Below are 22940 nucleotides of genomic sequence, written 5' to 3' on the forward strand. Positions count from 1 at the left end.
AGAACTGGCAAATAGGGACACCTGCTATCACCACTGAACAATCCACAGTTCACCAATCCAAAGTCAATACTAAGATTGAAGTAGAAAGGAGAATTGAATGGAGGACCTGATTGTTATGATTTTACACAATTCCTTTGTGTCCTAGTAGTTTTAAATATTTCAGTTATCAACCAACTATCATGAGTCTTTTTAAAGAAATCAAACTTGTGTCATTGTTGTATTTTTCAGCGCATAATATTTCTTCTTGTCTATGGAATGTGCCTCAATGCTGTGGGATTGCATATCACTGGTCAATATGCTTTATGTTATTTTGCTCTAGAACAGGGGTGGCCAAACCACGACTTGCGAGCCACATGCAGTTCTTTGACATATAATGTGCATCTCGCGGAACTATATTGGCTGAGACAGGAATCGTATGAGCTGTTGCTCACAATGGTAGTTTTAGTGGGCGTGGCGTATGATTGAAAATATTTGGTATGTATACCATATATGTGTGTGTAATAGTTGATACAATGTAAAATTCGACCACCCTATTTTTGGCCTCCACCCGCCATCTCTTGCCCAGGATCCAGACACCCGCCCTTCAGTGCTTCTGACAACTTAACTGCAAACTCGCCGAGATCCTGGCTGCCCACCCATCCAAACACCCGACAACTTGGACGCCTTCCCATCTGAGCTCCTGATGCCTCGATTAACCTATGTGACTATGTGGAAGGAAACTGGAGGAGAACATACAAACTTCACACAACCGCCACTCCAGGTCATGAATGAACACCAGCTGCTAGATCTGTTGTACCGTAATTGCTGTCCTATTGTACAGCCCTATCAGTTCTTTATTCTGTTCTCACTTCAAGATTCAATTTATTGCCATTGTAATAAAGCAGTGTCATATTACATGAAATTGCTTTTGCCTGCTATAAGGCAGACATATTCACCATCGGCAGAAATTGCCTGAAGTGCCTCTTACAAACAGAGAAAGAGAAGCAAAGGAGAGGCCCCCCAGAGTCACAGAGTGTCCATAGATTGGCCTTCAGCATTTCTGCAGCCATACAGAGTCCACTCCAAACCAATGGCAATCCAAGCTCCAGATCCGAACCTTCAACGTGGTCAGGAACCCTTCAGCACCCCTTCGCATCCCAGTTCCGATAACTGGTATCCTTTCAGCCAGTTTCAAGCCAGTAGCTTGTACAAGCTGTCTGTGAATTCTTATTAAACTGTTCAGAATGAATGAGTACATTAATCCTTTGGTGATGGGCTGCAACTGCAACACTTATTTGCTATTAGTTGCCTCCAGCTCTAGTGTCACAGGTTTCTGAAGTCTCACATCTGACACTGAACCATGGCTCAGATCTCATCATCCCAATCCAGAGAGTAATACAAATAGAACCCTTTAATTTTTTGCTTGTTACCATAACACAAAATGAACATGAGAGCTTGTATGTCTCACTCTGAAGCAAAACTCGTCCACTGCTGAAACTTGCTTTGCTCCTAATTTCATACTTTGGTCCTTGCTCTTTGACTTAGAATTGAATAATCTGCATACCTGCCCTTTATCGATTCAATAATACTGGAGTGTTGATTTAATGATTTTCGGGAAAAAGAAATGCACATACCTTCACAACTAATCAGTCCTGTATTTACCCTGGAAGTATGGAAATGTTCACAATAGTTAGACACTGATCAGTCATTGTGCAACCCTGCAATGCAGTACTGGTGGCAGCAGATCTGACACTGCATAACACTAAGGTAGAGTACTGGTTAATATAGGGGTATCTTGTGTAAATTGGGCGCTTGTGAGTAAACCAACATGCATTCGTATAACATATTTAAAGTCCCAAAGCATTGAGGGTAGTTAACTAAAAGCCAGATCAGAGAGAGGCATTTATTTAAAGGTGCACCTTGCAGGAGAAAAGAGATATAAAATGGTTCAGGGTCCTGGAGATGTTTTATTTTCATGCCATTTTAAAAGCCATTCTGTAGGACAGTAGTTTGAGATTTATCTTAGGGCAAGGTGAATGCCATGGTTACACAATCTGATTCAGTCTTAGGGTAGTTGCCATATAAAGTGACTGAGCTGTGACTTAAGATTGTAGCTGATCATCTATTGCAGAATCCTGAAATATATTACTGATGAATATGAGTCTATCATGTATGATACAAGTTTATTGCCAAAACTGATGTAATACTGAAATACAGTGCCACTAGTTGTATTCAGCTGTATTAATCTAATGTATCTTGAACAGGATAATAACCAAAGATTTACTTGAAGGTTTATTTCCAGAATTTAAGATGGTGTTGGTAATATATTTTGTAATATCAATCATGCATTTTGCTTAGAGAATGGTGTTTTAAAATGTGGAAATAAACCAGATTAGTAAAAGATGAGTGAAAAGGAATGTTTTCCAACATATTGTCAATATTTTCCCTAAAATGGTAACAACTTGTCAGAGAAAACAAGTTCTTAATCAAAAAGCTGCAGATGTTGGAAACTTGAAAAATAAACAGAAAATCCTGGAAACATTCGGTGGGTCAGGAAAACATTAAAATGTCAGATTAAAAACCTGTCAATGGAACTAGAAAAATTAGAAAACAAGTTGGTTGTAAGTTGCAAAAGAGAGTGGGGGAGGAATGTAAGGGACAAGGGAATATTTTTAATAAGGTTGATGTCAGGATTGCAGTGGCAACATACTATTTACAACATTGTCTTAATATAGATTAACGAGGGCAGTGAAATGCAGATAAAGAGAACTGAAACCAAAAGGAAAATTTTAATGATCAGAATATCTGACTGTGTGTGGAGGGAGGGAAAACCAAGTTAATGAGACAAATGGGTAAGCTTATAGCAGTACTGACCAGCTTTGATACAAAGAAAGTGAGTTACCAGAAATTGTTGAATTTGATATTTGAGTCCAGAGGTTGCAAAGTTCCATTTAGCAGATAAGGTGCTGATCTCAAGCTTAAATTGCACCTGATTGGAACAGTGCAGGAGCCCACAAAAAAAGATTGGAGGGAGAGTACAGTACACAAAAGTGCTGGAGAAATTCAGCAGGTTATATAGCATCCATAGAAAGTTAAAGGAAGTTAATTTTAAAAAAAAATTAAATTTTGACGCAGGCCATTTCAGCCCATGAGTCTGTGCTGCATAATTTACACCCAATTAGCATATCCCCCCCCCCCCCCAGGATGTTTCCCCCTGGGGAAAATCCACGCAGACTCGGGGAGAACATACAAACTCCTTACAGACAGCATGGGATTCAAACCCTGGTCCTGATCACTGGCGCTGTAAAGGCGTTGCACTAACTACTATGCCACAGTGTTACAGGCTTGAGTTCTTCAGAGTCCCTTTGAATAATGAAAGAAAGCAGGAAGGGAATATGTGTCTGGTGATGGAATCTCATTTGATGTTTACTAACATTGAAAGGAATGGTCTTTTGAATGTTGAGGCTGATGAAGTGGAGAGCCTCTATCCTTGCTCTGGCCAGCAGGGTATGATTAGATGCGCTTGAATTCTCCATCAACTATGGTAGAGTAGAAGCCACGTTAAGGAAAAAACAAAAAAAATCTTACAGGCATCCATGTGAAAATTTTCATCAACCGAGGAAATATCTTGGAAGACAGAGAAACTGGAAGAATGGAAATCCTTGCCAGAGCTAGTATGGAAGAAAAATAATATTGATAGTTATCAGAGTTGGTGGATTTGTTATGGGTTTATCGCTAACCTATCCCAAGATGTCCCCCAAAGTTCCTCAACATGATTATCCAACTGCACGAAAACCAACAAGGTCGTGTCAGATACAGCAATGAGCTCTCTGAACCCTTCTCCATTAACAATGGCGTGAAGCAAGGCTGTGTTCTCGCACCAACCCTCTTTTCAATCTTCTTCAGCATGATGCTGAACCAAGCCATGAAAGACCCCAACAATAAAGACGCTGTTTACATCCGGTACCGCACGGATGGCAGTCTCTTCAATCTGAGGCGCCTGCAAGCTCACACCAAGACACAAGAGAAACTTGTCCGTGAACTACTCTTTGCAGACAATGCCGCTTTAGTTGCCCATTCAGAGCCAGCTCTTCAGCGCTTGACGTCCTGCTTTGCGGAAACTGCCAAAATGTTTGGCCTGAAAGTCAGCCTGAAGAAAACTGAGGTCCTCCATCAGCCAGCTCCCCACCATGACTACCAGCCCCCCCACATCTCCATCGGGCACACAAAACTCAAAACGGTCAACCAGTTTACCTATCTCGGCTGCACCATTTCATCAGATGCAAGGATCGACAATGAGATAGACAACAGACTCGCCAAGGCAAATAGCGCCTTTGGAAGACTACACAAAAGAGTCTGGAAAAACAACCAACTGAAAAACCTCACAAAGATAAGCGTATACAGAGCCGTTGTCATACCCACACTCCTGTTCGGCTCCGAATCATGGGTCCTCTACCGGCATCACCTACGGCTCCTAGAACGCTTCCACCAGCGTTGTCTCTGCTCCATCCTCAACATCCATTGGAGCGCTTTCATCCCTAACGTCGAAGTACTCGAGATGGCAGAGGTCGACAGCATCGAGTCCACGCTGCTGAAGATCCAGCTGCGCTGGGTGGGTCACGTCTCCAGAATGGAGGACCATCGCCTTCCCAAGATCGTGTTATATGGCGAGCTCTCCACTGGCCACCGTGACAGAGGTGCACCAAAGAAAAGGTACAAGGACTGCCTAAAGAAATCTCTTGGTGCCTGCCACATTGACCACCGCCAGTGGGCTGATCTTGCCTCAAACCGTGCATCTTGGCGCCTCACAGTTTGGCGGGCAGCAACCTCCTTTGAAGAAGACCGCAGAGCCTACCTCACTGACAAAAGGCAAAGGAGGAAAAACCCAACACCCAATCCCAACCAACCAATTTTCCCCTGCAGCCGCTGCAACCGTGTCTGCCTGTCCCGCATCGGACTTGTCAGCCACAAACGAGCCTGCAGCTGACGTGGACTTTTACCCCCTCCATAAATCTTCGTCCGCGAAGCCAAGCCAAAGAAAGAAAGAAGATCCCAAGATAGAGATAGAAAGGCCTAAAAGGAAAGGGAAGGGTCAGGTGTCAATCAAATGAAGGTGAGAGCATGGTAGAAATTGGCAGCAATGTAATGAAAATTTATCGCAAAAATGAATGGTGATTACAAGTTTCCCAAGCTATACCTTTGACCTGGAGGAGGAGAAGTTATTCAATGTGAGGACAAGTTCAACCAGACAAATGAATTTGTTGGTGAAAGAGTATTGGTTAGGTTTCATGAAAGAAACACAGGACTCTGAGGCTATCCTGGTTTGGGATGCTTCGAGAGAAACAGTGTGTGCAGGATTTGAAGACTGAGGTTGGAGCCTGTTAAGGAAGGGTCTCCTAAGTCGATAAGATTTGTGACAATCAGAGAGGACATGGCTTTATGTTCAATGATGATCATGGTATGAGAAGATCACTGAGAGCATACATTTGGACTCTGAGTGAAAGAAGTTTGTTCACTAAATCACCAACCATGCCTATTTCTTTTTGGTTCCCTTTGGTTTCAGTTCTCAGGATCAGCACTGACTTGCAGTTCAGTTTTCACATGGATCCTCAATTTTCTGCCTTTCAACCAGCCCTCAGTAATCTAATAATAAGATCATTTTATAAATTGTGCATCACCATGGCAACCCAAGCCTCACCCCACCCTTTGTCCTATCTTTTCCTCCTACACTGTATCTGCGTATTAAAACTAAACCTCTTCTCTCTTTCCCAGTTCTAATTAAGGCCAGACATGTTGGCTCTCTGTTTCTTTTTTTTCCACAGATGCTGATTGACCTGATGAGTATTTCCAGCATCTTCAGTTTATTACAATGATAGAGTTGATGCATTGTCTCGAGCTTTATTGAGCTGGATTTGGCATTATATTTAATAGCTGATTTGGTCTACAGCAGCACATTGGCAGATGGTGGTGAAAGTTGATGTTATTTCTCAACACAAAACTTCCCACAGAAGCAATTTTCAAAATGACTCCTTCCTTGTTCATCTATTTCTCCCCTTTTCCTCCTCCCCCTCTCCGTCTATCTTTTGCTTCCCTTCTTAAGGCTGCCACACAACAAATATATATATTTTAGTTACACGGTGAGGCAGTAATCAATCCACATCCTCTTGCTGTCCTGCATTCACCTCTCACCATTTCCGACTCTTCTAAGCTCCCCAGCGACATACCACTTGTCACTTTTCCCCCCTCTACAATCTTTTAATTCCCCTGTCAATCTTTCTGCATCTTTCATTTCATCCTGGCTTCTTTCAAATTCATACTTTTTCTTGCAAGTTAACCTGAATCTTCCTTGTTTTCTTCAAGATTTCAGCAGTACATTTCATTGTGTTTGAAATTCCAGTAGGAACCAGAATGACCCTTTTAAAATCATGTTTGGACTCTTGGCTCTTTCTTCCTGAGAGTTCTTAGAAGAATTTCAGTCTTTAGTCACTATCCTATCGCCTTGTTGACAAAAGTTTGTTCTCACTTCAGGTCCAGGTCCCATGCCAGCTTTTTGGCTCTGTTACAATAGCTCACAGTTTTCGCCAGCTTTACTTTGGCTTCTGACTCGCTCTCTCTGTGCAACAGCTTGTTTCCAAGGTTACCTGGCCTGTACTAGCTGCAGCTCCCCTGTTGGTAAGCATTCGGCAACTAGGAAAACTGCTACTCAAAGCTGGGAAACTGCAGAATCCTGGAGCTGTGTGGAGGTGTAGAGATATCAGCACCGTGAAACCAAGGTCAGAAATTGCGCAATGGGCATGGAGCGGGCACTTGTAACACCGTGTTTAATCTACAGTCGCTAAGGTATAACAGTTTTGGGTCAAAAAGGCTCCAAGTACTCATGATCTTTTAGAAACCTGGGTGTGGTGTCTTGTGGAGTAATTGAGAATAAGGCAGTGTAATGTGGTACCAAGGGAAAAGTGGCATATTTCACTTCCAATTCTCTGACCATGCTGTGCCTTTCACATTACCCTGCCTACCATGCCATGGTGTTTAGCTCGGCTCAGCACTCATCATAAGCCAACACACCCCTCACCAAGAGCATCCATCCATCCATCCCACACCAGGGTTTCCCTTCACTGCTGTCTTTTGACTTTTCAGTCCCAGTGTTGCATTGCAATGTCAATCTCAATCTGATATGCAATCCTCAGTAACAGGTGCCTCGAGCTTAGCTATCGAGTTAATCAACACAGAAACATGCCCTTCGGCTCAACTCATCCCTGCTGGTCAAGTTGCCAATTTGAGCTAGCCCACTTGCCTGTGTTTAGCCCATTTTCCATATATTCATCCAAATATCTTTTAAATGTTGTAATTGTATCTACTTTTACAGCTTCCCCTGCACCTTGATCCATATACACTGACTTGCAGCCTATGCGACTTGCATCCATCTGCACATACGACTGAAAATGTGTTTAAAAAATATAAAATGTACACGGTTTAGGTTGTATTTGACAAAGTATAAAAGTGTTACAGGGCATGTAAGAGCCAAAATGTCTGTACCTGTTAGTCGATGTCCTGGAGTCTGTAGGCTGGTGTGGCCATCTTGATTCCTGAACATATGCGAGTCTTTGGTTGGCGCATGCGTGGTTTGCATATTGGAGTTCGGTTGGCGCATGTGTGAGAGTTAAGGGCATGAATTCAATATTGTTAGGGCCTTTAAATCCAGCGCTTGTGCCCATTGAACTCTAATACACGAATTACTGCACATGCGCCAACTGAAGACTTGCTCATGTGCACAGAAATCAAGATGACCGTGCCCAGCTTATTGATCTGGAAAGCTGACTAATAAGGTAAGTGCACAGATTTTGGCCCTAATATGTCCTGCATCCCTGTCATCATTTGTCAAATATAACAAAAGCAGCGTAAATTTTATATATATTTTTTAACAAATGTACGCAATTCAAACATACATCTATTCGGCCAGAATTACAGTTGTAAACTGTGTGAAAAGTTACTCTTCAGGTCCCTTGTAAATCTTTCCCTTCTCCATAATGTTTCCCCTTGTCCTCTTGTGCTCCAAGGAAAAATAAATACTCGCTGATCCACACTCTCCTTTATAACTCAAGCCTTCCACTCCCAATAACATGCACATTAATCTCTTTTGCACCTTTTCCAGCTAGTTTGGCGCATGCCCCATGCATTCATCCCTACTGCACCCTCTGAAGTTATGCTTCAGCTGAGGGGAGGTCATTGAATCAGACATTGCCTCTAATTAACTCCTCTTTAACTTCCCATTGGACTTTGAAACTAAAATGTGCAGTTGAAGACTTAATTAGGTGCTGTGCATGTAGACCTAGGTTTGATGCACTTCCATGCTTTGTTTAATACTAAAATAATGTGGCTATATAGCAACCCCTGCTGGAGAGTACAGACATTGTCTTGGGCAAGATGAGGCCATATACTGTACAATACCATTTAAAAAGTTAAATGTTTAGGTTCATATTCAACTGGGTTAAACAGCAGCAGAACCTGTATCCCATTGATTATTAGTGACCCTCAGGGGGGAGAGGGGGGGAGCAATGAGCACTCACAGGATAGAGTGAACAAATTTGGCAAAAAAAAGTAAAAATATCTTTGGGGCAATAATCTAATGGGCAGTGCCAATAATTGTAAGAAAATATCTTTGTTATCTTGTTTTAAAATGCATAAGCTCCAGTTTCACATTCCCTTTGGCTGCAACTCACTCCTGGGCTCCACTTACTTCAAAGGGAATATCATTCCATCGAACCAGGACACCACTGGGATTCAGTTTCATTGGTGATAGTGCATGTTGTTAGTGACCCAGTTCAAGTTGTCATGGGATTGCTGAAGCTGTTCCAGTGGATTGAGAAATACACATTAATTCTGATAAATTTTGAAACTCTTGTCCTTTTTTGGTTTTGCCTCTCTTTATCTCCCTGCTGTCCTCTGGTCTGCCACCCTCAAAGATTTTTGTGCTCTTCCAATGCCATGCTCATCCAACTTGACTGCTTAGGCTTTCTCTGGAATATTCCTGCCTAAACCTCCTTCTTTCTTTCTGTGAGGTTCTATTTAATACCTACCTAATGGCCAAGTTTTTTTTGGGTGGTAAATGTGGTATGTTATTTATTTTGTCTGCTTGAACTCCTTTGATCCTCTTTAAAGGCTTAAAAATGCTCTATATTGAAAGTTATGTCTAGTTGATAAAGTCTGAGGCATGGCCTCCATTGTAGTGAAGTAAGCCCCTAACCCCTGCCTGGTCTTTACCATTCCCTCTGACCTTCCCCTCTTGGAGACTGAATGTTGTTGCACTTAGTAGAGGCCTCACCTTCATCCCCCTTCATCCATACCCCAACAAGGTCCATGCACGCCATGATGCTGAACTCTTCTTCCGTCAGCTCTGTCTCCATGCCTACTTCCATAACCTACTTCCTTTTCCTAGATACCTGATTCTAGTCTTCTGCCTGCTCTGGGCCTTTATATTTCCAACTCCTGCTGTGACATCAACTGTATTGACTTCATAACTCCCCTCACTCATTCCAATCTCACCCCCTTGGACACCTAGCCCTCCACTCAGCACCAATCCAAATCTCACCATCAAGCATGAAGACAAGGCTTGTGCTGTTGTGGTCTGGTGCACCTCCTCTTACCCCTCCAACAAGACCCCACCAAAACTCATCAAACTGCATCATGTGCCATCATTGAACTCATCACTTTGGGTCACCTCCCCGGCATGGCCTCCAACTTTATAGTTTCCCAACCCAATACTGGTTGTTTCTAACTCCTATCCAAGATCCAAAAACCTAGTTGTCCCAGCAGGCGCATCGTGTCCGCATGCTCCTGCCAAACCAAATTGGTCTCTGCTTACCTTGACTCTGTCCTCCCAAGTCCAGGCCCTCACCACTTACATTTGGGACACTTCACAGACCCTCCATCACTTCAACAACTTCCATTTTCCTGAACTCAATTGCCTCATGTGTACTATGGATATTCAATCCCTATACATCTCCATCCCCTTATCAAGGGCTTTAAAGCCCTTTGTTTCTTTCTGGACAGTAGACCTAACCAGTTCTCCCCTCTATCTCCACCCTCCTCTGGCTGGTAGAACTTGTCCTCACTCTCAATAATTTCTCTTTTGACTCATCCCATTTTCTCCAGGTCCACATAGGCCCCAGCTTTGCCTGCCTATCTATTGACAATGTGAAGCAATCCATGCTGCAAGCCGAAACAGACAAGGCCCCTCAACTTTTCCTCCACGACATCAACAACTAATTGATGCTGCCTCATGTATCCATGATGAGCTCGTTGACTTCATCTACTTTGCTGCCAGCTTCCACCCTGCCTCAAATTCACGTGGTCCATTCTCTAACAATCTTTCCTCGATCTCTCTTGTCTTCATCTCGGGAGACAAACTCTTGATAGACATCTTCTACAAACCCACCAACTCCCACAACTGCCTCGACTACACCTCTTCCCACCCTGTCCCCTGTAAGGATTCTATTCCTTTCTCTCAATATCTCTGTCACATCTGTACCCAGGATGAGGGCTTCTATACCAGATCATCAGAGATTACCTCTTTCCTCAAACAACACTGGTTCTACTACCATCAACTCAGCCCTCAACCACATATCCTCTATTACCTGCACACCTCCCAGGCCCCTCTGCCTGCATGCACAACCAATACAGGATTCCGTTTGTCCTCACCTATCACCCCACCAGCCTCCTCTGCCATTATTGCCACCTACTATGTGATGACATCACTAGACACATTCTCCTCTCCGTCTTTCACAGGATCCGTATCCTCTGTGACTCCCTTGTCCTCACCTCCCTCCCCACCAATCATCCCCTTGGTTCCTACCCCTGTGACCACAGGAGATGCTCTATTCCTCCTTCCTCGCCACAATTTTGGGCCCCAAACAGTCCTTCCAACTGAAGCAACATTTCTCTTCTGAACCTGCAGGGGTCATCTACTGCATCCAGTGCTCCCTTTGTGCTCTGCTTCACATCACAGAAACAGGCATAGAATGGGAGATTGTTTTATTGAGCAGCTTGGCTCTGGTACATCGCAATAGTGTGGATCTCCCAGTGGCCACCAATTTTAATTCCCTATCCCATTCCCTTGCTGACATGTCTGTCCATGGTCTTATGCACAGCCGGACTGAGACCACCCGCAAATTGGACTAACAACACCTCATCTTCCAACTGGGCATGCTCCAATCAGATGGCATTAATATCGACTTCTCCAGTTTTCATTAAAACACCTCCCCCATCTCCAGCTCTGTCTTTCTCCCTTTCGCTGTCTCTTTTCACACAGACATAATCAATTTTCACCTTTTCACTTATCATATTCAATTGTTGGTCTGGACTCCTCTCCCAGCCAGCACTGTGAATTCTGAGAATTCCTGTTTTTTGCTTATTCTGAGCATATTCCTTGAAGAATAGCTCCTTTGGGTGCTGAAAGACCAACTGTGCTCCTCTCGCATTTCTGTGAATTTTTACTACAATCACAGTGTCTGCAGTCTTCCATGTTTCACACAGAAAGAATCACAGCAGCAGTGAAAGCTTGTAACAATATAGAAGGAAGCCATTTAGCTTTTTGGGCCCATGCCAACTTTCAGGGGAGTAATCGCATTTTCCTCTCAATTCACTGATTTCCTGCAATTTATTTTCTCTCACACATGGCCATTAACTCCCCATTTTATTCTTTTTGACATGAATTTGCTCAAAAGGGTGATTCACAGTTAACTTGTATGTCTTTAGGATGTTGGAGAAAACCCATGAGGTCTAGGGAAAATGTGCAACCTCTGCACAGGTGGCACCCAAGGCCAGAAATGAATCTAGAAATGGAGTGATAACATTAGCGCAATCTTCTGTGCCACCATAATGCCCATTGATTAGAAAATTTGAAATGAATATAATATTTGAGAGATTAGATGTAATCATTGATTAAATTTATAATTAAAAGATGCACATTATTTTTCCTTCTTGCTGAAGCCCTGGTTCTTTCTTGGATACAGGTCCTATTGGAGCGTGGGGGGAGGGGTTATTGATTGCATTCAAAGAATAGATTGAACAGACAGTTGTATAAAAAGTGTTAATGATGAGAAAGGGAAAGTACTGTTCGACTTAGGTTTAGATCTATATAGATTTATTTCTCAGTGAAAAGCAAAGGATTGCCATGCTCTACAGCTTAGTGGCACATTTGGCATAATGGTTAGTGCAACGCTTTTACAGTGCCAGCAATAGGGACCAGGGTTCGAATCCCACACTGTCTTTAAGGAATTTCCTCCCACTGTTGAAAACATACTGGGGATTGTAGGTCAATTGGGTGTAATTGGGAAGCATGGGCTCGTGGGACGAAAGGGCCTGTTTCAGTGCTGTATGCTTAAATAACTCTTTGCAAAAAAAAAGGAAAGAAAAGTCTCTTCAGAGACAACACTGCTTCCTTGATGTACCTGCCCTGCTACTGCTTTTTGTTCCTGTTGTTTCCACATGTTGTCCAGCGGCAGGATGCCTATGGGTGCAAGGCTTGAGCCCCTGTATCTAGCTATGTATTCCTCATTAAACTCAGAAATTGTTAGAAGCTTGAAGTCAAGGCTAGATCAGCTATGAAGTAATTGAATGGCAGAGAAGGTTTGAGGGAGCCTCTGATTTGCTCTTCATTTCTGGGTTCTTGTCCTCATGGACCAGAAATCTATTATCTCAAATATAGACTGTAGTGTGAATAAAAGCTCTCATGACTGAAAGGAGAACATATGCTTTTATTAGCTTATAACTGAGGGTAGGGTGTTACAGTGGTCTTCAGATGGGCTCAGGATTTAGGAGGGGAACCAGGGTAATATATGGGTAGATGGGGGGGGCGGGGGGGTGTGGGGGAGTTAGCCATCAACACAACACATCACCAGTGAATCTCAGTTCACTGCATTCATTAGTAATACCTTCCTGCAGAATTTAGGGTCTGTGGATGAAGACAGAGAACATTGATTCAGAAAAAAAAATTGAAAAATATACAGTTATTTACAAATTTAAATGATCTGGGGTTCTGGAGATCCTGGTGGAGCGCCTAAGCATTAGAGGACTTTGGGCTCCTTGGGTCTCTTAGTCCCCCTTGTGAGGGAGAAATAGCAGGCAGAATCTCCGGCTCTATGGTGGAGGGGGATGTACATTCCTTCAGAAACAGATTCCCTGAGGCCCTGACTGGGAGGGGCGAGAATGAGCTCCACGGCTCAGAGGGCACTTGAGGCAACGGACCCTCTGTTCCGCCGGGTGCCAGGTCCCTGATGGAGACTGTGTCCTCCCTGCCATTGGGATACTCCACATAGGTGTATGTGGGATTGGTGTGGAGCTGTTTCACCCTTTTCCCCAGGGTGTCGGTCTTGCTTTTCCTCACGTGCTTCCTGAGGAAGACCGGACCAGGAGTGGTGAGCCAGGTTGGGAGTGTAGTTCCCGATGCCAACCTTCTCTTAAAATTGAATAGGAGCTCGTGAGGAATAGTGTTGGTCGCTGTACATAGTAGGGACTGGATGGAATGGAGTGCTATAGGAAGAACTTCCTGCCAGCGTGAGTCTGGAAGCCCTTTTGATTTGAGAGCCAATTTGATAGCCTTCCAGATCAAGGTGTTTTTCTTTTCAACCTGCCCGTTCCCCCAGGGATAGTAGATAGTAGTCCTGCTGGATGTGATGCCCCTTTCCAGCAGGTACTGACATAGCTCTTCACTCATAAAAGATGAGCCCCGGTTGCTATGTATATAGTCGAGATACCTGAATAGGGTGAAAATGGAATCTTGGGCCTTTATGACTGACAAAGTTGGTGTGTCTAGACATGGGTTGGTGAACAGGAAGCGGGAATGCTCATCAATGATAGAGCGGAAGAAAGTGTTCCCATTCATGGAGGGGAGAGGTCCTTTAAAATTGACACTGAGCCGTTCGAAGTACTGGATGACTTAATCAGGTGCACTTTTGTGGGGCGGTGGCTTGCACTCCACGCAGACATGGCAAGACCTGGTCATTTCCCTGACACCTTCCATGGAGTAGGGATGATTGCACACCTTGACAAAATGAGGCATGCAGGTAACCCCTTGATGGCAGAACTCATTATGTAGAGACCGCAGTTGACCGATGTGTACAGAGGCACAACTTCCTATGGATAAGGCATCTGGAAGATCATTAAGGGCTCCGGGCCAATAGGCAATGTCATAATCGTAGGAGGAGAGCTTGATCCTCCACCTAGCAATTTTGTCATTTTTGATTTTGCCCCTCGATAGAGCGCTGGTCAGTGAGGAGCGTAAATTTCCTACCTGCTAGTTAGTGCCTCACGGCTTCTACAATCTCTTGAGCCTCCTTTTCCACAGAGAGGTTTCGGAGCTCATGGCCTTGGGAAAAAAATGCAACTGGCCTGCCCACCTGGTTGAAGGTAGCGGCCAGGGCCACATCCGAAGCATTGCTTTCCACCTGGAAAGGTACATTCTCATCCAACATGTGCATGGCAGCTTTCAAAATGTGGTTTCGGAGGTAGTTAAAAACTGTTTGGGCTTCGTCCGAGAGAGAAAAAGAAGTGGCTTTTAAGAGAGGTTGAACATTATCAGATTATTGAGGGATCCACTGGGTGTAACACACCTGGAGTATTGTGTGTAGTTTTGGTCACCTTATCTAAGGAAGGATGTTCTTGCAATGGAGGGAGTGCAGAGGCGAATCACCAGACTGATACCTGGAATGGTAGGAATGACTTATGAGGAGAGATTGCGCAAATTGGGATTGTACTCGGTGGAGTTTAGAAGATTGAGAGGAGATCTCATAGAGACATAAAATTCTGGCAGGATTGGACAGAATGGATGCAGATGGGATGTTTCCAATGATGGGAAAATCCAGAACCCGGGGCCATGGTTTGAGGATAATAGGCAAACCATTTAGGACCGAGATGAGGAGGAATTTCTTGACCCACAGGGTGGTGAATCTGTGGAATTCATTGCCACAGAGGGCAGTAGAGGCAGGTTCATTAAATATATTTAAGAGGGAATTAGATCTATTTCTTCAGTATAAGGATATTAAAGGTTACGGAGAGAAGGCGGGGACGGGGTACTGAACTTTAAGATCAGCCATGATCTCGTTAAATGGCGGAGCAGGCTTGAAGGGTTGAATGACCTACTCCTGCTCCTATCTTCTGTGTTTCTATGAGAAAAACCCCAGGCATCTTCTCAAAGCCTTTGTGGTCCTGGGAACGGGGAGCTCTAACAGGGGGCGCATCCTATTGGGGTCAGGGTCAATGATGTCATCCTCCACCACGTAGCCAAGGATAGCCAGACTTTTAGTCATGAACACACACTTGCTAGAGTTATAAGTGAGGTTCAGGGCTTTCACTGTGTGGAGAAAACTCTGAAGGTTGGCGTCATGGTCCTCCACAGTATGGCACAGATAATGACATTATCGAGGTAGCCTTCAACTGATATTCATTGATCATTCTGTCCATCTGCCCCGGAAGATAAAAATCCCATTAGTAATACCGAAAGGGACCCTCCGGAATTGATAGAGATAACTGTTAGCCTCAAATGGCATATAAATGGACAGTCCTTGAAACGGATTGGCACCTGGTGATCAGCAGCTTTCAGGTCAATGGTCGAATAGCCCCGATACTCCACAATATCATTAACCATGTCTGCAATTCGAGGGAAGGGTTAAGCATCCAGGGGTGTGTACCGATTAATAGTTTGGCTATAGTCATTTACTGGCTTGGACTTATTTTCCTCTTTTACCACCACCACCACCACTTTCGTTCTTCACAGGCTAGTGCTAGGCTTGATGATACCTTCATTGAGTAGATATTGTGTCTCAGATTTTATGAAGTGTTGATCTGCTGTGCTGTACCTCCTGCTCTTGGTAGCATTAGGTTTGCAGACTGGGGACAAATTCGGGAAGAGAGGTTGGGGGGGCGGGGGGGGAGGTGTCGATATTCTGTGTGGAGAGGCTGCATGTGGGTTCTGATTTTAGAGGCCCTGCATTCCGAACCGTTATAGGGGGAGGTGACCAGAACACTCCCCTGCCCCTCCGCCCCCCCCCCACACAAATGACAAATGTACTATACAATGTTCTTGAATACAAGTAGAGTGCAAATGAGACGAAAGGAATATATCTTCCCTCCATCGAAAATCTACATGGAATACTGCTCATCACTGATCCACACCATCGAGGACATGCTCAGTTCTCCCTACGGCCACCAGGAAAGAGGTATAGGTGCCATAGGACTCAAATCATCATATTCAGAAATAGCTGCTACCTCTCTATCATCAGACTCCTAAAAAGCAAACTCAATCAGCGACTCATTTAAGGACCCTAATTTGGACATTATTTATCATTGAATATTTTTTCTGTATTGCAGTCAGATTGTTTACATTTCTTTCTTTGTTTAGATTTCTCTCTTTTCCATACATATCTTTTTTCTTAAGTACAGTTTTGAGTTACTGACAAATAGAAATTCTGCCTAACCCATAGAAAAAAGGATCTTACGGTTATACATGATGTTATGTATATACTCTGGCAATAAATCTGAACGTTAAACTTTGTTTATAGCAGAATAGATGAAAGGACTTTGACATAAAATGCTAATTATTTTATTTACCCATGGATTATTTCTAACTTTTTTAAATTCAATGTCAGATTTCCAATATCAGCAGTTTTTTTTTCTTTTATGTTGACCCAGTAGGAGCTGCCAGTGTCCCATCCTGTGTGTGTGTGTGTGTGTGTGTGTGTGTGTGTGTGTGTACGTACCTACCTGATTAGTGCATCTATATTTACCTTCGTCCTAGTCTCTTTTCGCATGTTTAGAAAGTCACTTAATTCTTGCAAACAAGTCCAGACCTGCCTGTACACATGACTCTGTCTCTGCAAGCTCTAGATGTTCTGTTGTCCTGCAGTGTAGTCTGGGATATTTGTAATCAAAATAGTTACTATAGTAATCTGAGGAAGCTGTTCAGCCATGATGGGAATAATGAGCATGTTGCCTGATATCAAGAGAAGAATGAGAAATAGTAGGTTTTCTTTTGGCTTATTCCTTTTCCTCATTATGAACCTTGTTGCCTCTGTATGTGCTGCAAATTCTGTGGTCTGTGCTGTATTTAGAGGAATTGATTCCTGCCCAGTATTGTTATAAGTACAGTCTTAAGGTGTTTTAATGCTGGGCCTCCATTTTGAGGCTGCTCCAGTGCTGCTTTCATGCAGAGCAATGCCTTCGGTGTGTCATCTGGAACCTCTGTAGGTAGGGCGACTGTTGCCGTGGCACCGTTTGTCATAAATACACAGCAGAACAATGGTCATCTTCCCTACCCATAATTCCCCACACAGCTGGAACTGCTCTGCCATATGGAAGACAGCCATTGCTCTGCTGTGTATTAAGCCGCTGGCACTGACGAGCGTCCCCAAAGGCCAAAGCAGCCCAGTGAGGTGCCAAAGCAGTGGGCAGGCTGTCACAGCCACCCCAGCCCTGACGGCTTTCGCCATGAGGGAGTCACGGGGGGGGGGTGGGGTGGGGGGGGGGGAATGAGTGAAATGAGTCGCGGGCTGATTACATCATCACAATGTCATCAGCCTGCCCCCAGCCAGCCGCTTATAGTAGCAGTACATTCATGCAGGGTGACAGAGAACAGTGCTCCGCCGCTGACCCTTTCCCTGAGTGGGATTGCAGTTGGCGCCTTGGAACTGGCCAGGGCGCATTCATAGAGGTAAATCTCCCCGACGTAAGGGCGGAGAATCTTTGCCTTTACACTCAGTTTTTTGACTGTATGAAAGGGCCTTTCATTTGACTTGGAGTAAAGCTACCTCTGGGAATGTTCCATTGATCTCCCTCTTGCCAGAGATTATATATAATTTACCTCTAGACCAATATTTGTTGATCTGTAGTCTGCAGATTTTTTATAGGTGGATTGTGGAAGTAAAGAAGTACTTTAGGTGACTTGTGGGTGGAAAAAAGTTTGGGAGCCACTGCTCTAAACTGTTCCAATAATCTTTCTCGTGGTAGGTACAGTTAGATGCAGATTAAAGTATCATCAGCATTGACCCAACTCTGGGCTCTAACTCTAGAATGGTTCTTCCTAGTGCATTTATAGGACTTCCACCCCATGACTTCCATGGCATCTTGCAGATGAAAGGGGCAGGTTTTGGCCATCATGCCACTAAGTTGTCCTCCACACATGTCCACTTGACTCACAGAGTCCACATGGGAGACCTTTCTCTGAGCAATCTGATTGACAGTGAACTTGAAACTTAGGACTGGTTTCAATTCCTTTGCCTGGCATTTGAAGATGAAAGATGCTTTCAGAGATTTGTTTGCAAATACTTCATGGTCACTAATGAACCGGTGATTTGTGTTCATTTGTGTTCTCGCCAACAGTATTTTGGAAGTTAATGGATCTTCATCCCTCTTCTGTGGTGTCAGCAAGTCAGAATGATATTAATGAGAGGAAGCAGGACACAAATAGCTAGGGGTTAAATTGTGAGGAGCGATTAGGTCAACGGAAGATTAAAAGATATCTAATTCAGGTGTTTAAAAATAATTTGTTAGAGTAGTTCAACAAAAAATGTTATATCTGGCTTTCGGAATTCAAATCGATGATATGATGGAGACACAGCAGACTCCAGATACTGAAATCTGGAGCATAAAACAAACTGCTGGAAGAGCTTAGCTGGTAAAGATGGAATTGTAGATATTTTGGGTCAAGATGCTACATTGGGATAGTATGACAATGAATGGTCTGTTGACTGTTCCATTAAGAATGAGTTATAAGCCTGACATTCTCATTTGTCCTTATTCATCTTGTGATTCTTGGACTTGCTGCTGGTGCATGCATGTATTAGTTGGGTAATGTCTTTTCCTCAAAGCCACAAGGCTGGGAGTTCATCCCACATCCCCTTATGTGGGATGAACGTAAAAATCGAAGCTGATGCATCCGACCATAACAAATTGTTGTATTGTCAGCAGAACCATGAAACAAAATGTTATTTTTTAAATTTAATTAATTTAATTTAATTAAGGCTCATGACAGATTTAGAGATTTTGCAGCCCCACTTCTAAGAAATAGTCTCTGGGACCCTGGCTATTGTGCCTTCACATCACACACAACAAAAATTCTATCATCCTATTTGTGGATAGGAACTGTATGCAGTTGGCTGTCACGTTTTCTGCATGTCAATAATGATGATTTTCTATATGTCCATCATTGGATGGAAAATGTTAGACCCATATTTAACTCTTTCGGTGGTTGAAGAGATTTTCAATCCTTTAATCCATTTGCTCAGAGTAAAATTAATGATTTTCTACAACTGAAGGAGTTACAAGCTCATCAAGTAGTCTGTAGTTATAAATGTAACAGTAGCCATTTGAATATAATCACTTTGAAACTTCTCATTCATAATATGTATATATAATCTAGTGGGGGGGGGGCAACCTTTTAATTTTTAATTTAGACATGCAGCCCAGTAACAGGTCATTTTGGCCCACGAGTATGTACCGGGAGTGTAGGTTAATTGGTGGCATGGACTCGTGGGCCAGAATGGCCTGTTACAGTGCTATATGTTTAAAATAAAATGTTGGCCACCCTATAATCAAAAATAGTTGTGAATTCTGTACTGACTCTGAACGAAATACAGTCTGCTGCAGACAATCCTTCTTCCTCTCCCTTCTTGTACCACTCACCGATTGCTAATTTGACAAGCTAAGTTGTTCTATATCCTAGTGGGCATTTTGTTTAGATACTTGTTCTGGACTGCTGGGTGGCTTTACTACATCCGAGTCAAGTAGTTCAGGAGTGAAACACAAAAGTCTGCAGATGCTGCGATTGTAGTGGAAACATATAAACGCTGGAGGAACTCAGCAGGTCCGCAGTATTCATAGGAGGTAAAGATATATATAGCTGACTACCTCTTATGAATTCTGTGAGATCTGCTGAATTTCTCCAGTGTTTCTGTGCTTTTCCAAGTAGTTCAAGGTTCAATATCCTCTTAAGATTCTTGCATCCATAATTTACTGAGAGGTGATTATTTTTATTTTAAATCCAGATGTAGGAAATCTGAAATAAAGACAAATTGCTGAAATCACACAGCGGGTCATATTGCAACTGTGAAAAGAGAAACAAAGTCAATGTTTCAAGTTGGAGACCCTCATTCAAAACTGTGGGGAAAGAGGGAAATTGTAATTTTAAGATACGAGAAGGTGGTAGGAGGGAATATCTGTGATAAGATGAGACCAAGGTGAGGGGATAATTAGAATCCAATTCTGCTCTTTTTGTCTGCGTTGTATTGTTACCAACAGCAGGGGTGTGGGATGTGTCCAGTTTATCAGCCTGCACTTATGGAGAGAAGAAACAATGAGCCAAAATCACAGCAGAAATTGCCAATTCCAGTACAGACTGAGAAGATGGAGAATCCATTACTGAGTTGAGCACACTAGGTTTGAAAGAAGTGCTGCAGAATCACTGCTTGACTTGGAAAGACTGTGGGAATCCCTGGATGCTGAGACGGGAAGAGGGAATAGGGCAGACATTGTTTCTCCTACAGTGACATGGGAAAGTGCCATAAGACAGGCTACAGGTCATGAGGGCAGATGTCGAATCAGAGGGCTTTGAAGGGAGCCATGTGTAATGGTGAAAGGTGAGGAAATTAGATGTCTGTTGGTGGAATGTTGCAAAGGTTAATCTGTTGAATTCCAAGGCTGGTGGGATGGACCAGGGAAGCTCTAACCTTGTATTGTCCAAGTGAAGAGGGGAGTAAGAGCTAAATTGAATGGAATAAATGTGTTCAGATGTCTGCCACTAAGGTAAAGGGGGAGCTATGAATGAATGTCTCTTAACTGTTGATTGACAGACCATCCAAACTCTAGGCTCTCTCTCACTACCAGCTGGTGGATGTCTTGGAAATGCTGTCTCTTCCTTTCTCTAGATTCACAGCTCACCTCAGACCAGAGATTTCTTGTTGGTAACCGGCTCAAAGACTAGCAGCCTTCATTGACTTGTCCAGGTATACAGGAAGCCACACCTAAGAGAGGAAGAAGCGATGTGTCAACACATGGAGCAGGAGCTGCTAGTCCCCAGCCATGTCTGTGCTTACCATGCTGACCATGGTGCAGCCCTGAGCAGAACATTGCAATGCTGAATGGCTACATAGTTTGCCCTGAAACACACACATCAATAGCCTCGCCTCTCCATACAAACCAAGTTGTGGTTTATGGCATGATTCACAGGAGGTGACAGAGTGCTAACAGTAATGTAAAACACAAAAGTCTGCAGACATCGTAGTTGAAATAAAAACACAATGCTGGAGAAACTCAGCAGGTCAAACAGTGTGAAGTAAAAACACAGATGATAATGTCTCTTTCAATCTCCATTTTCTCTTTCACTCTTTCTTTAAGTTCTCTCTCTCCCCCAATTCCATTTATACTCTTCTTCCTGGGACTGCATCCTCACTATGAAGTGCCTGTGTAATTCTGTCTTCCACACTTGTCCCTCTGACCTTCAGTGAGAGCTCTTACCTCACTTTCAATGAGAAATGGTCACAATTATACCCTGAAACAACCCTTACTGCTCACAAACCCATGCTGACCTATTTGCCCATCTACACAAATTCAATTTGCCACCATTGGGACCATATCCTTCTATGTCTTGACTATTTAAATGCTTGTCTAAATGCCTCTTAAACATAGCAATTGTATCTGATTACAACACTTCTCACAGCAGATTCCTGGTATTAATCACTATGTGAAAAAAACAATAAATAATTATTCTTTGATTTTTTTCCCCCTTAAAACTCCTTGCTGTTACTTTAAGTTTATACCTTTTCATGGGAAAAAGATATTTTCAATGTTTTGTTAAATTTAAACATACAGCACAGTAACAGGGCCTTCCACTCATGAGCCCCTGCCATTGAAAAACACCCAGTTAACCTACACTCCCTGTTTGTTTTGTAAGGATAGGACACAGGGAGAACATACAAATTCCTTATGGTCAGCACTGGATTCAAACCCTGGTCGCTGGCACTGTTATAACATTACGCTAACTGCTACACTAACCGTGCTCTATCCATATTTTTCATGATGTATATTTTTATCAGGTCATGTCAAGGAAAACAAGTCCTGAAAATCCAATTTCTGCCCATAACTAATGTTTTCCATCCCAGGCAACATCCTGGTAAATCTCCATTCCACTCTCTCCAGCATAATATTTCTGTCATCCATGCATCCTCCATTAAATCCAAGTCATCAACATATATTACAAACTGCAAAGATCCTAGCACTGATCCCTCTGGTACACCACTAGTCACAGACTCCAGTCCTTCCACTATTATTTACTGTCTCCTATTACCAGGCAAATGTTGGATTTAATTAGACAGCTTGCCTTGGATGCCTTGCCTTTTGAAGCAGGCTACTACTCTATGAGCCTTGTCAAATATTAAAATGAAAAAGGAAATGTAAACATTGAAGATTTTTTTTAACCATCTAGTAGGACACGTTAATCCACATCTCTGTGTGGAGTGAGAGGATCAACATAATTGGCTAAAAGTTTAAAGTGCAGATGAGGGTTAATGCATTGCCGGAGATTTGTAATGCTTGATGGATTGATCTGTGGAGGGATTTGAACATAATTTTTAAATGAGTGTTGTTAATCTGGGAGTCATTGCAGGCCACTAACTTAAGGATTAATGGGTAAGCAGCATTTCATATGTATTAGGATACTGGCAGCAGAGTTTTAGATGAGCTCAAGTTTGAGGACAGATGGTAGGAGATCATGCAGAAGGGTTTCGGCAGCAGATGAATTGTGGCAGGCTTGAATGTATGTGAAATTGCAAAGGTTGTTTTGTTGAGGAGAATCTCAGCTCATCTGAGAGTGATCAAGTTCCAGCACTGGCCATTGTCTTTAAATCATGCACCCTACCCTGTAAGACTCACCTTCCTTCCTGTGACCCCTTTGTTTTCTTGCCTCTCTCTCCTTT

At 43.2% G+C, this 22940-nt stretch overlaps 1 protein-coding gene across 7 annotated transcripts in view; it reads left to right on the forward strand.

Annotated features, from left to right (window-relative positions):
- LOC138741100 (ubiquitin carboxyl-terminal hydrolase 2-like) overlaps nt 1-22940 on the forward strand; it is a 180773-nt gene that overhangs the window by 55528 nt on the left and 102305 nt on the right. Inside the window, exon 1 of one of the 7 annotated variants that reach the window (XM_069894656.1) lies at nt 5799-6752. The exons of 3 other annotated variants lie outside the window; for them this stretch is intronic. The gene's annotated coding sequence lies outside the window, so the exon portion shown is untranslated. Of the gene's footprint in view, nt 1-5798; nt 6753-6796; nt 6820-16954; nt 16994-17532; nt 17684-22940 lie in introns of those variants that run through there. 3 more of the 7 variants (XM_069894657.1, XM_069894659.1, XM_069894655.1) reach the window with 3 other exon arrangements.

The sequence above is a fragment of the Narcine bancroftii genome, chromosome 8, assembly GCF_036971445.1.
Source record: "Narcine bancroftii isolate sNarBan1 chromosome 8, sNarBan1.hap1, whole genome shotgun sequence".
NCBI classification, from domain to species: Eukaryota; Metazoa; Chordata; class Chondrichthyes; order Torpediniformes; family Narcinidae; genus Narcine; species Narcine bancroftii.